Source organism: Falco naumanni, chromosome 8 (assembly GCF_017639655.2).
Source record: "Falco naumanni isolate bFalNau1 chromosome 8, bFalNau1.pat, whole genome shotgun sequence".
In the NCBI taxonomy this organism is placed as follows: Eukaryota; Metazoa; Chordata; class Aves; order Falconiformes; family Falconidae; genus Falco; species Falco naumanni.
Window position 1 is genome coordinate 17,130,434 of NC_054061.1, and position 15,236 is coordinate 17,145,669.

General features: G+C 41.3%; 1 protein-coding gene across 1 annotated transcript in view; it reads right to left on the bottom strand.

Moving 5' to 3' along the window:
- The window catches only part of SLIT3 (slit guidance ligand 3), a 530,317-nt gene that overhangs the window by 244,647 nt on the left and 270,434 nt on the right, over window positions 1–15,236 (bottom strand). The window lies entirely within an intron of this gene.

The following is a 15,236-nucleotide window of genomic DNA, read 5'->3' on the forward strand; positions in this document are numbered from 1 at the left end:
CTATTTTTTACACCTGACATCTAACATCAGCAGGAATATTGAGAGGCAGGCTTATCTAGAGAATTCCATGGAAGTTATAGACAAATAGATATTATTTTTCTCATCAAATTACTATTTTTTAATTTTTTAACAGAAAAATATTTCATTTTGAAATTAATAACAGCAACCTGCAGATGACCTTAGATATTGTAGATTCTTAAATATAAATGGCTACATGTCTAAACTCTTCTCAGAGTTTAGTTTTCTCAGTAGCCACCGAAGAATGATTCCACAAGCCTTACAAAACTGAAGCCATTAACAAAGAATCTTAAAAGTTAACTTAATCCATGAAATTTTCTTGCTAGGTGGTATTTTTTTATTAGTATTTTTTTCTGACATTAGTCGATAAATATATTCCTAGGGGAGACAGCTACGTTTTCTGCCAGGACTGTCATAACAAAAAGGCAGTCATGTGCAAGAAAACTTCTACTCCCTAGTAGGATTAGGCAGCAAGTTTGGATCAAAAGAGCATACCAGTAACCTTACCTGAGCCTTTAAACAAAATTTCAGACATCTAACTCATACTAAAATGTGACAGCACTTCAATAAAGAGGCCAGAGAAAAGCCCTACCCCAAAGTTTTCCTCCTTGCAATGAAAGCAACAACTCTTTTGTAAGTAGGTAAAGCAGATACCTGCACAACTGGCTTCACAGGACATTTCTCCCATCCTTCCGTCATTCTCCTGAGAGTGCTGCTTGTCTAACTTATTGGCAAGACTTTGCTGCTTATGCCCCCGCCTGAACATTAACCCTTAATTATGCCTTCCAGCTGCTCCACAAGAAGTGAGAGCGCTGCACCTTTGAAAAGCAACGTGAGCTCAAGGCAGAGAGCAAAAATCCAAACAACCCCTCCACCAAAATGCTTCAGATAACTGCGAGTCCCTTTATTCCGTGAATCATTCCAGGCAAACCACTTGACCTCCTTGTAACAGTCATCTTCCTTATAAGACTGTTTTTAAAAGCAGGACCTAATCAATAGCTGATGCTGCGTATGACCTGAGCTTGAGCATATAAATTAAATACAAAATAAAGCAGGTTCAGGGGTGAAACTCATGTACAGGGCTACTGAGGGGTCACAAAAGAAAATGGAAAGAAGATGAAAAAAAGAAGGGGGGGGGGGATCAATCTCATTTCTAAAGCTAATTTTTCATACCAGAAAGATCCATTTCCCACCACGCATCGTGACAAGTAATTTTTAATGTGTGTGGAAAGTACACCGTGCCACTGCATTCAGAAGTAGACTGGATGCAGTGACTCGTGTGTTGTGCACCTGAACATACAGCAGGAACTGCTTCTGGGGATCCTAACACAAAATGTTTGCTGTAAGAAAACCTGTGCACCACGTCACTGTTTCATATAACCCATTAGCTTATTCATTTAAATGAGTTAAATTCTAGGGTTTGGTGGTTTGGTCATTTGGTGTTTGTTTGGGTTTTTTGTTTTGTTTTGGTTTGGTTTGGGTTTTTTTGGGGGGGAGGGTGTTGGTGGTTTTTTTTTTAGGAAAAGCATCATTCTATATTCCAGTATTGACATATCATGACTGCCTTATAAACAATTTCTGATAGACTGGATAAGGAGGCAGAATTATATAGGGAAATAATCTTGATCATTCCTGAAAGTCTCATGCTCCTTCAAAAGAACAATTAAGAAATTGTCACTTTTCCTAGTAAAACAAGAGGAAGAAGAATTCTAAATGTGAAAACAGCACCTTGGACAAGCTGTGTATGCATATTATCATAGCATTACTGTACTACTGTTCAATGATTTGGAAAAATAACTCCAAAAAGAGCTTTAAAAAAAACCACAAAAGACTGGAGCAGAGGTTACTTCCACAAGAAGATAGAATTCTTTCATTTGTTTCTTTGACATTTATGGGACTACCAAAGGCTAAACAAAAGCAAAATTAGATCCCACAGGCTTTTCGTAGGAAAAAAAAGTGGAGGAAAATTATATCTGGTAGTAGAAATCAGTTGTACAAATGAGACCATCATCTAACAGCCCTTTCCAATGCTGCTGTCTCATATGCACCCTATGTCGTCTGCTCTTAAACAAAAGGGGTTTCATTCTTGCCTACCTCAAAGCTATTTTACTAAAGACATTCTCAGTTTTGTACCTAGGTAATCAACTTTACACTACTCCTGTTCATCTCATAACAGACATTTGAGTGCCGGAGGATTCCCTCCGTGCTTCACGTAAGAGTTAGATCCTTATTTTACATTGGAAGACAACGCTGCAGATCCAGACACAAACATGATTTTTTTAAAAATAAAATGAAGATACTCCACAGGATCTTCTTCACATCCATGTAGGATTTAGATGGCCTGAGCTTCTTTTGAGGACACTTTCAAATGAGGCAGTGATTTAGCTGTGTAAAAGGAACCGTATAAAATCCCTTGCTGTACATACACAGTGAACATATGTTCATATAAAACCAATTTATGATGAAAAGGCTAAAAATACAATGATACCATTACAGTTTTATTTTTTTTCCTCCAAAAATGTTTTCCTTTCAAGGCATAACAATTTTGGATTGAACTGAATTGCAGGTGGCTTCATTTTCCTATGGCCACTTTATCTCCTGGAGCCACCCAACTGCAAGATAGCAAAGCCATGTAACAGACTGAATCACTGAATGAGAAACATAATCATTCCCTTCTGTGCTCTAAATGTGGCAAGAAACTATACAGGCTTTGTTGTCGTCATCGTCATTTTAAATACCCAGTTCAGCTCTCGCACAGAAAGCTGCAGCTGAGTTGAGGAGTGACAATAGCCAAGCTGCAGCCTTGCTGAGGTGGGGTCAGGGAGGGGGGACATCCATCTTATTTTGTGGTCAAGGAAGAGCGGTGCAGGAAATCCAGTCCCCCAATCAATTACTGAAATTAATTTTTGAGCCTAACTCCTTGCCTCCTGGAGAAAACAAGAATCCAGTTACTTACCTGATTTGCACCAGGTTCTCATCACTTTTCTTTAAATGAAGTAAGATTAAAAAGTGTAATTGTGTTATCCAGAAAAAGTGATGCAGTATTAATTAAGAACTGAGGGAGTTTTATTAACTTTAAAAAGTGTAACAAATCCAGGAATACTGGTGCCTATTTACAAAATGAAATATCAAAACTTAATCCCAGTGAAATGGTAAAACAACTGGAGACTCCAGAGACCCACAGCATCTCTCCCTTGAAAGCCAAAAAGCACATTGGCTCCTCAGAACCGATTCTGAGCAGCAGGTCACCACTCCTGCAGATCCCTTCACTGTAGGCAAGATCTCCATTTTGCACGGAACTGGCCTGGCCAGGCAAGTCTGGCAGCAAAGGGTGGCACTGCCATGGAACGAGCAGGCACTGCCCGACTCCTGCCAAAAGACCCCTTGCCTCTCTAGCTGGAAGTCATGAGCTGCACTGACTGAAGAGCCAGGCTGCAACACAGGGGAGAGAAATTATTAAAAAAAAAAAAACAAAACCAACAAAAAACCCCCGACTTAAGCTATGGTTTTAACTTTGTCCAGCTGTAAAGGTCAAGAGGAGAAAACAAACTTTGTTCTGCTGGTGGACAGTATTTACAACCCCCATTTATTCATGAAGTCTGTACTAAAATGATATTGCAGTGCTGTTTTGGCTAGAGACTGCATACGCTGACCCCTCCGTGCCCAGCACAGCACCGGAATAATTCTATACAAAAGGTTTGCATTAAATGTAATGAAGCAAATGACAAAATCAATAAACCTGGAATGGTGTGGCTATCATAAAAATGATGTAAATTCAGAGTTCACAGTGGTTATGAAGCTATTTAGAATTATAATTAAAACCAGTGGTATCTTTTTTTTGTCAGAATAAAAGTTCCTTTTGACAATCATAGATTAATGCTACAGGAAATTTTCAACAAATGTATTCAAAATTAAGGTATGGCACAAAGACAGCATAAATTACACAAAGATAAACTATAGGCAGAGGAGAGCCTAAAAAATATAAAATAAAGAAAATTTGATTTTCATACTTTTTCAACTGATGTCACATCCCATTTTAATCAAGTTTTATATCAAAAGGACAGTAAGAATACCACATAGCCTGTTTTTAAATCATGGTATTTTCTGGAGTTTGTTTCTGTCAAAGAGACTTTTGTAAGACTATTAAAACAGAAAAAGGGCCAAATCTGCTATTCATTACTCTCTGTACAAAAGCAGTGCCGCAGCATGGGTGCCGCATCAAAATTTATCTATGCTTTGTTAGGATAAAAGAATAATAAACCCAGAAAGCTGAAATGAGTGAGCAGACAAGTAATCTCTGGGAATATCAATAGTCACCCAGATTTTTTGTAGCAGATTTCAAACCCCATGTAACGGATCCCATTCCTTTGCCAAGCTCTGGACATGGAGCTTGTAGCCTCACTTAAAAATTTGCACCAGTATCACATTTAGGCAAGTGAATTATATACAACTTAAATCTCTAGATTCCCCAAACTGATTTTTCAACCATTTTTCACCCAATCAACCAGAAAAATCACTACAAATTTTAAAAGTGACCATCAAGACTGGGGTTCTCCCACCCAAACATTGGACTTTTTCAGTCTCCTGTGCAAACAGTTTGCATCGCTGTGTCAGCTATGCCGCTTCCCTCACGGGACACAGCACATCCATGTCACTGTTCAAAACCCTCACTGATGGCCAACCTGCAGAGCTGCATTACTAATGGCTAAAGAAGCCCTCTTAGGCAGGAGAAGGCAATAAATTATGCAAAATACAAAGCATAAAGAAGATCAGAACAGAATTTGAAGTAGATGGAAAGGACGACTTAGGGTTGTGCGGTACACTTCATCTTTCTTGCTATCAGCATTAGGATTTTTTACAAGGATTTTATTTTTTTTTCCACAAGGAAGGCGCATCTTTTAAATGGTGTTTGAAATATATTTCCAGAAAAGGAAAAAAAAACCCAAAAAACCAATTGGTGTTTAAATTTGTCTTCATTTGCAATATCTAAAAATCTATGATTTGCCCCAAAATTAGTATTAAATACAAGATATATTGCAGTGAATATACCAAACACAGAAACAAGGTAAATAAAAACTATGGAGGTAGACAGCTCTGATTCACATCAGAAAAAGGAAAATTTAAAAAATATTAAATGCCACCAAACATATATTCTCCACTACTAAATACTGCTGGCTTATGTACTTCTATTTTATAGGTAGAGCACACTTAAGAGCTATTTCAGCTTTTATTTATCTGACATTTTACTGGAGGGAAAGCAACCTTTACAGTGAGGAAATCTGTTTCTCAGAAGTGACAGTTTGGCTTTTAATGAGTTGTCAGTGACAGATCCCTTGTGGCTAGTTGAGCCCACAACTATGGGCATCCATGAAACAAATACTTCCTGAAATGCAACTGGACAGAAAAACAGAGCTGACATCCACTGTGCTTAATTCAGATGTTTTCATTTAAAATAAAATAATTAAAAAAAAAAAAATCAGTGGTGCATTTTCAATCTGTGAAATCAATCTCAAGTAAAGTACAAGGGGTAGTTTAGCACATTCAACAGATTTAAGATCATTCTGTGCTGCTTAGTCCACCTGGAGTTTTATTTATTAGCGAGAGACATGGGAAAGGGGATTACAAAGCCGAAATGTATTTAAAAAATGCAAGTATTGTTTAATCACATTACGGAATATGACATACGTTCAAATACTTCATGAAATGGTTCTGGAGTTTTCCAGTATTTATCACGTGTGTTGCAGAATTTGCAGGTTATTAGTCTGCACATGTTTCTGCCATTGCTCCCCGATGCATTTGGAACCGTCCCAGGTTGCTCAGGAATAAAGCAAGGAAGCAGCATTCCTCTTATCAGCTCTTCTCATAAAATACAGGAATATCCTGCAGGTTGGGACCAAACCCTGCAGTTCACCATGTGAAGGGCTGACATAACACTACTGCCGAGCATTTGCAATAATGCACTATGCAAGGCTGAAATTAGCTCACCAGCTAGCAAGGTTACTGCTGAACCAGCATCTTTTAGCATCAGTGGACAATGCAAAAAACCCACAAAACTTTCCCAAGAAGGCAATTTTGAATAATGACTACTCCTCACGATGTTAAGAGAGATATATGCAAAAGTTTCAGGATTGTAATGACACTTGCAAAACACTTGCAAAAAATTTCCTGACAATCATGATAAAACCGTAGTTTAGCAAAGCTAGTCAGGAGGCAGTACCCACATACACCGTATTCTAGAAAAATGCAGAATTAACTCTATATTCAAGACAGTTTTCTCACCCTCAGATCCAGCACAAGGCTCTTCGGCAAGGGAAGGGGTTTAAGGGCAGCCTTCCCTCGGGACAGGGCACACACCCTTGCCCCCAAGATGCCGTACTTCAGGCTGCCAGGAAGTGCAGCTGGTGAACGCGCTGCCTACCCTTCCTACAGTACAAAGAGAAACTGCTACGCCTATTCACCATAGGCAGAGAAGAAACTGTGATTAAAAGCATGCAATTTCTGAATTAAACTTAAAGTTTTAACCTTTACATTCCTAATAGGTTTACTTTTAGCTATGGCTGCAGCAGCTACGATGGTCCTGATGGACAAAGACAGGGCAGCTGGGGACTAATGAAAACACAATTCCTCCCTACACCTGCCTGCCTGCCAGAAGCCAGGCTGCACAGCTTTTTGACTTTCTTGCTTTTTTCCCCTCTGATTTTTACTGTAAGATAGACAAGAGAAGTTACTTAGAAAGATCAGGGCAGGTAGATTTTAAGGGTTAGTAATTCAGAAGTGGATAAACTAGAAGACAGAAAAGCAAAAGGGTAACATGCCAAACTGTGCTCAGGCAGTACAGCCAGCAGCAGCTCCCCAAGCAAAACTGTGACACAGCCAGTCAGTCCTGCAAAGGAGGGGCACAGCTCTCAAGGGGCAAACGAAGTAACCAACTTCTCTGCCACCTTCGCGTGAGGCCAGCTGAAGAAATGAAAACATAGAGATTACTCTATTACAAAATGTCCACTGCTGAGTCTTAGGCTCTGCTTGGTTGGTTTTACATCTCTCACCTTAAATGCATTCTGCATTGTGTAGGGAACATGCACGTGCATTTTAATCAAGCATGTATTTTTAATGATTAACTGTGAAATATATTGGCTGCTCATGGCTGCCCGGGGGGCTCTGCGCTGGGGTCAAAGCTGGCTGGGTGGCCGGGCCAGAGAGCGGTGGGGAATGGAGTCACATCCCGCTGGCGCCGGGCACTCGGGGGGTTCCCAGGGCTCAGGGCCGGGGCCCGTCCCTTGAACATCTTTACCGAGGGGCTGGGCGAGGGGACGGGGCGCACCCCCAGGCGGGTTGCAGGGACACCAGGCTGGGGGACAGCTGATGTGCTGGGGGCAGGAGGCTCTGCAGGGGGCTGCGGGCTGGGGCAGGGGGCTGGGAACTGCCCGGCGGGGAAGGGGCTGGGGGGGCTGGTGGCCAGCTGGGCAGGAGCCAGCAGCGTGCCTGGGTGGCCAAGGAGGCCAGCAGCACCCTGGCTCGTAGCCGGGACAGCGTGGCCAGCAGGGCCAGGGCAGTGCCCGACCCCTGTGCTCGGCACTGGTGAGGCCGCCCCTCAAATGTGTGCTCATTTCTGAGCCACTCACTTCAAGAGGGACATTAAGGCACCGGAGCATGTCCAGAGAAAGGTGATGGAGCTGGAGCACGAGTCTTATGAGGAGCAGCTGAGGGAACCGGGGCTGTTTAGTCTGGAGAAGAGGAGACTCTGGGATCTCGCTGCTCTCTGTGCCTACCTGACAGGGGCTGTGGGCGGGGGGGGGGGTGGTGGTGTCAGTGTCTTCTCCCCAGTAACATGCAATAGGACAAGAGGAAGCAGCCTCAAGTTGCACTAGGGGAGGTTTAGGTTGGGTATTAGGAAAGATTTCCTCACCAAAAGGGTGGCCAAGCCCTGGAACAGGCTGCCCAGGGTGGTGGTAGAATCACTATCCCCAGAAGTGTTTAAAAGACATATAGACGTGGTGCTTAGGGACATGGTGTAGTGGTGGACTTGGCTGTGCTGGGTTAATGATTGGACTCTGTGATCTTAAAGGGCTTTTCCAACTTAAATGATTCTATGATTCTATAATACTGTATGCTTTTTGCATTTTTTATATGGGCTAGAACAGACGGCAAAAGCTCAAACTAATAAAACTAACTCATGCTGCAGGTGATATTTCTCCGTAGAAGGTGGGAAGATGGTAACGTGTTATTTTAATCGTATAATAATGCTGCACTACACCGGAATTTCTAGGAAGGCAAATGCGATGGTCACAGAGATCTCTCTTGAATTCATTATGGTCACTATCACAATGAATATCAATTACAGGAGATATAAAGGAATATACTATTGGAATACACTGAGTGCAGTATGAATTTACAGATAAGGAGGAGGAAAATTATTTACAAATTTTTAAGATTGAAGTAATACAATCTTTTCACCCCTAGAGAGTACAAAAGGCTTGTTTCTAATGAGTGTCTTCAAATAACTGTTTCATTACCTCTGACCTGTTATGCCAGCTCTGAAAACACTCAAAAATACCAGCTGAGATCAAAGCAACCTGAAACCTGTTCCATAATAGAAGTTCATCCTTTCTTCAAATTTTCATGTATTCATATTTGAAATATACTGTGCCTTTCATGCACAACATCAAATGCAGACACATATTGTTCAGCCCATTGAAAGATACATAAGCAAATACACAAGCCAACATGTGATAATCAATTCTCCTTCAGCCATTTCATTGCTTTTATTTGAGGCCAACCACTGACTTCAGTAGACTTATTCCAGATTTTACACCAAATGAGTAGAAAATCTGGCCAACAGTTTGCCTTTCTCCTTTTGTTTTATTTTACTGCAAACTGCAATAGTAACACAGAGTACTGTACATGAATATCAAGAAACTACGGCCAGGAATTTCAGAGGGCTCTGGATAATAGCTTCCCTTGAGAAACCAGACTAAAGGAGTTAAGTTTTCTAGTGCAACATTTCATTGAGATATACTGCATATTTATGTACAGCAAATAACTCACAATCACTTGCTTGATTTCTGCTAGTGAAATGGCTACACACAAATCAATCATTATTTCCTTGGGTTTCTTCATTATTTTAACTTGACAGGTACGTTTAATTATTTTTATTCTACGGCTGAATGGCAAAAATTACAAATATCCTCTGCACTGCTGTTTGTGATAGATAAAAAAATGACACAGGCACATTTTTATGTTTTGTGTAAGTGAATGCAAAATACCCCTCAGCGTAAAGAGCAAGTTCAGCTTTTTCCAAAACCTGAATGTGCAATCTAGATGTTTAATTTTTGTAAAAGTCACATGGATCGATGCTAATAGTAGATTCATGCAGAAAAAAGTAAGAGTATCTTCCAGGAAAAGCCATTTAAGAAATAAGAAACTGAAATTAATAGTCACAAAAATATTTTACAGTACTCACATAGCTCTGATTTTTTACATTGCACAGGTAATGCAACCACTAAGAAATTAAATGTGTACTAACTTACAGAAGTGTTAAAAGTTACATATGTGCTGACGTATTTCTACATTTTTTTAAAAAATCTAAATGCTCAATTTCTTCCTCCAAAGTAACTTTTAGGGCTATAAAGAAGGATATTACCCACAATTTCCTAAGTGGCTCCAGGATGCAAGAAAAGCGGATTGCAGTAATTGTTCTAGTAATAAGAGCTATTATCTTACGTGTGGCTAAGAAATATTTAGACAGAAATGCAATGAGCCTGTATTATCATGACAGATGAACCTGTTAGCTTGTGTTTTTCTGAATCCCAATGCTACAAAATTCTATTTTACAGTCAAAGACTACAAAAGGTAAAAGGCAGAAGCTGAATATGCACAGAACTGAGTTCCAGTGAATGAAGAAGAAACGGCAGCAACTCCTCACACAAAAAACAGTAACTGTGTAATTTCATGTAGCACTAGCTCTGTGTGGTGTTCCAGCGGGGTATCTGCACTGTCGGGTTGGCTCCCCCTCTGCTCTGCTGCTGTGTCCCCACACATCCACACTGCATATGTATTCATTTTCCTTTCCATGAATCATGCAGTTTCCTGGGCTGGGAGATGTTGATGTGAAAGAGCTTGAACCTTATAGATAGTATGGAGACAGGACAGTTCCTACCACCCAGCCCTGCCACCAGCACTTGCTCCTTGATGTGATCACAGAGGATGCACAGACATTTCCTTCTGTGACCAGCTGCTCGGCCTGGTGGGCGAGGGAGAGGCTGTGGCTGGTGTGTCCTGGGCCTTAGTGAAGCCTCTGACACCGTCTCCCACAGCCTCTCCCGCAGCCACCGGCTGCTCATGGCTGCCTGGGGGGCTCCACGCTGGGGTCAAAGCTGGCTGGGTGGCCGGGCCAGAGAGCGGTGGGGAACGGAGTCACATCCCGCTGGCGCCGGGCACTCGGGGGGTTCCCAGGGCTCAGGGCCGGGGCCCGTCCCTTGAACATCTTTACCAAAGGGGCTAGACAAGGGGATGGGGTGCGCACTCAGTGTATTTGTTGATGATGCGAAGTTGGGGTTTAGTGGTGGACTTGAAAGACCCAGTAACCCAGGTTGGACTTGATGATCTCAAAGGTCTTTTCCAACCTAAATGACTCTACGATTCTATAGACACTGACACCAAGACTGTGCACTCTGCATATATGCAAGATGTATGTTTGCACTCTCACTGCTTACACAAGAGGCTTTTCCTTCTGTCTGAACAGTGCAAGGTAGGGATGGGTGACAAAGGGGCAAAAGCTTAGGGAAATACACAGCCAGAGTCTTGCCATTTTACTTGCAGAGAGATCTCTGCTTGCTGTTAAGTCTTGGGCTATTGTTTTTCCTCACTGCAATGCTACAAAACAAAGGAATAAACTTCTGTCAAGAGATGGCAAAAGAACACAGGACAGCAGCTTGCCAGAAAGAGTAATTTTTTGAAATTTGTCCTGTGCATTTCTTATGGAGGAACGATCCCTGCAACACAAGCTTGGATATCATCATGCCTCCAAGAATCCCATTCCTATGCTGCTTTGCAATCCCCACGCAGCTCGATTGGTTATGCTCAGCTTCACAGTCCTGAAGAGAGGCACAGCAAGAGGAAGAGCTGGGAGCATCCTGCCAATAACCACAAGAAACACCTCAAAAGAATGGTTGCTACAGTTACAGGATCTTTACTTGAGTCAGCCTCTGCATATTCCTATTCTGGGAATCTGGCTGCCCTTGACAAGGTGGGCTGGCCAGGCTAATTCAAGAGAAACTGCAGGAATGCCTCACCAGAGAACTCCCGTCTGAATGCCAAGATGTGATACAAGCAGGGTAAATGTGCAGCAATCCAAGAAGCGGCTCTATATATTTTTATGACGGAAGGCCGTGGCTGACAGTGCTGAGTTAGCCAAAAGCTCAACAAGACCCCAAAACATGTACTTTAATTCTTAAAATAAGTGTGCTTACTTGGGGCTAGATTCCTGCAAAAAACATTTCCTGTTCTCTAAGTAGTAAGTAACAGAAATTGAATACAGGTGCGTGCTGCAAGCTGGCCCTCTCTCGCCCTTTCTTGTTCAATTATTTTAGGGCCACGGAGCAGCATTTATGTGTCTATTCCACAGAATGTTCAAAGTGCTAGTTTACACCAAATTTCCTTACAAGTTCACTATTGGTAATGGACATTATGTGTTCATGAAACTTTCTAAAAGCTGTATAATTATTTATATATTTTAATTAGAAATAGACTTACTAACATATTCTTTATGTGCAGATTCTTCCTTTGATTTTATAGTCAAACAGCAGAAAACACTTCATATGAAAATAATTCACACAGCTACATTTCCCCCACTCGGGAGTTTTAAAACCTCATCTTGGCAGTCTCTGCTTTGGCTTTGTCTCATGCAAAAATGTTGGCCTCCCTGAGGTTGAAAAGCTCTTCTTTAGCACAGCCCTTACACAAGCCCATTTTCCGGGGATCACTGCTTTGCTAAGGAATTACTAAAGATAGAAAGCTTTTACCATTTAAAAGGAAAGGTATGGTGAAAACTATCCCTAAACACTGCTTTCTGTAACACCTTTCTTTTTTCTTTCCTATTATCTTAACCTTTTTTTTTTTTTTTTTTTTTTTTAAATGCCCAAAATCATACCAGTAGCAAGCCAGTTCTGCAGCCCTGGTGCTCAAGGGACGTCACCAAAGACTCTCATCACTTAGCAAACGCAGCAGCACCTCTGCCCTTAAATTCAGGAACTCTTTTTACACCATTATGCTCCAACTGGCTGCAGTCTGCCACTTGGTGTTGCTTGCTGCTGTGGCCACGCTGAGATAGGGTAGTTCTCACAGGGTTTCCAAATGGCACCCACAGTAATTTATGTTAAGCCCAGAGATGGCATATTTCAGAGTTTGTGTCCAAAAGGAATTCATGCCCTGGCTTAGGCTATTGCATCAACGTCTCCACATTTTTTCCTGAGGGAAGCTTTCCAAGCTGCTGTTAAGGACAGCATTAATCTGGAGACTTTCATGTGGTCTAGCACTTGCTGTGTCCCTATTACAATATCTACAGAGCTATTACTTTTTGCCATGGCATTTAGAAACTATGTAGAAACTGGAAGAATCCGAGGCCATGTTAGATGTCAAGTGACAGAAAGAGACAATTTCATGCCAGCCCTTCCCTATGTGAATTTAAAAGATAAATTGGAAAGGCTTGGGGAGGGTAGGAGAACATGTAACTTTATTCTTAAGTCTAAAAGTCTCCAAGATCCCTCAAAAACATACTTTGTAAGGCAGAAGAACTCCGAGAGAGTACAATAAACCTGCAAAGGGATAACCATAGAAATGGCCAACTCTGTCGCTATCACATTGGCACATGTGTCGGAGAGTCACCAGGCGATCAGCAGTGCAGGTGTTTGAACAGCTGAATGGCACCGACAGGCAAAGACTCATTCTCCTCCTCTAGCTGCTCGAACACTTGTGCTCATTGGCATGGTCATTTCTGTGACTCAGAAGGGAGCAATTTGGCTGCCAAATCTAGACTGAGAATGGGAATTGGCATGCTTAAGCTTACTGCTTAAAGCTTTAAGAGCTTTAAATATTAACTTGGTTCAACTTGCATCACACCCTTACAGTTACTGCTGCAGAAATTTAGATGCCAGCAGCAAGTTGGCTCAAGATTTTGTCCCATTTTTCTCAGCAACTCATAGGCCACTGCTCTGTGTCTGGAAGCAACAGTCATCTGATCTAATGAACCACTCTGGGCACAATTCATCCATTCCTTATCAAGAAAAAATTACTACAGATCTGAGTGAAAAGTTTGCTTCTTCTGGTATTTATCTGAACAATCAGTACTTGTGGCTTACATCAGCAAAACTATTCATTAGACTAGTAAGCTTTGTGCTCCTGCTGAGCCAGAGGTTGGTCTAGATGACCTCCAGAGGTCAATTCCAACCAGAATTATTCTATGATGCTGTGATAACTACAGTATTCCTGAAAGACAGAAAAGGGGTGCTGCAAGGAAGCACTTCTCACACTGTATCTTTTACATCAAAATAATAGATACTGCCTAACTTAGCAGTCACATTTTTTTGTTAAAGTTTTAGGTCCCAACATTCCTGGAGTTCCTGTAAGCAGTCCAGCCAGCCATCCCTTGATACTGGCTCATGCAAAAGTGAGACTCTGGTTCCTTCTGCACTGAGATTGGGTGTATAAATCAGAGAATACCTGTGATTTTTCTGACAGCTTGCCAGAAGCAAATGCATCTCTGAATGTAAACTTTGCTATTTTAAATTACGTTAGACAACTAACAGTGAATTATAGTAGGGAAAGCTAGATTTTCTGAAACAAAACACCATCTATTGTTGCTCTAGATTACATAACGTAAGTAAAGTTCGTGCTAACATGACAAAAGAGCGCTGTTTCTGTCTAAAATCCACAAATATCTTCCCATTATAATCTATATTCTACATTTTTTCCTGTGTCTTAAAAGCTAGGCCTGCTCACACAGGTCCTCTGATTCTCCTCCACTGAAGAACAACATTACCGTACAGACTTAGATGAGTTTAATTGGCTCCTCAATTTTTCTCATGCTTTCTCAGGCTGATGTTGAGGTAAAAAAGCCTTCACACCTGAAAAGCTAAAGTCACTGTTGAATATGAAGGAAGGAAGCAGCAAACCATTGAAGAACACAAGGTTAGTATGCTGATTGCCTGCAGAAACAGCTGCAAACGTTAGACAATGTGTAGAAGTCTTCACATTCTATCTATCCCAAAATCTCCAAAAGCACCTTGCACAGTGCTTAGAAAGCAGGGGGCATTTCACAGAGTTGCTCCTGTGCCTATCTTTTCCAGTTTGGGGGAAGTCCTCCTTTGGTCTTTTGCAGTACTGTCTCCCTAGCACAAACCCCAGTGATGTGATAGTCCCTGCAATGCAGTATCACCAGAGAAAGTACAAGAATTGTGCTTTGCCCTTGAATGCAGATGTGGCCGTGCTTTGATACATGTTGACTGACTGCCCTTAACAGTTTCCATGCTGCTTGTAGAAAAAAAAAAAAAAAAATAGTCTGGACACTAAATAGGTTGTTCATTGGGGCAAGAAATGAAAACACGTGTTATGTTGCAAGACTCTTTGTAGAAAAGTGCTTCTTTTTAGACCTCCTCTAGCTAATTCTTCTACAACATAAACACACGAAGGATAAATCCACACTATTTACACTATGCTGACAATATTTACCATGGTGGGGTATCAGATTCCAGCTACTGGTGTGGTAACACAGTGCTAATACTAATGGCTCTGAAATGGTTCTGAGAGTGGCTGCAAGTCTTCTCAGGAAATCCTGACTCTCTGCCAACTTGTTGGCTGTTATTTCCTTTTTCAATTCACCTTGTGTTGACTCTAACAATGCCAACGGTGCGTTACCGTGTGGGCACGCACAGAAATATATTTCTGGTTTGTAACATGTAAGAGCCTTTAGCAGCTCTGGAAATACAGAGCTGAAAGTCTTCATTTACATGTATTTCAGGCTATATGTTATAGAAAACGGCTAAGACAGACTAGCTTCATTAGTACAAACAGCAAAACCTGATTTTCTTTAATGGCTTTTAAAAGTTATTTTCATTTTTAACACAAACTGTCAAAGCATGCACAGTTAATTTCTCACATTATTTTTTCATTTTCTGATAATCGTGCCCAACTACTGTGCCTGTATGCCACGTTTTGCCCTATTT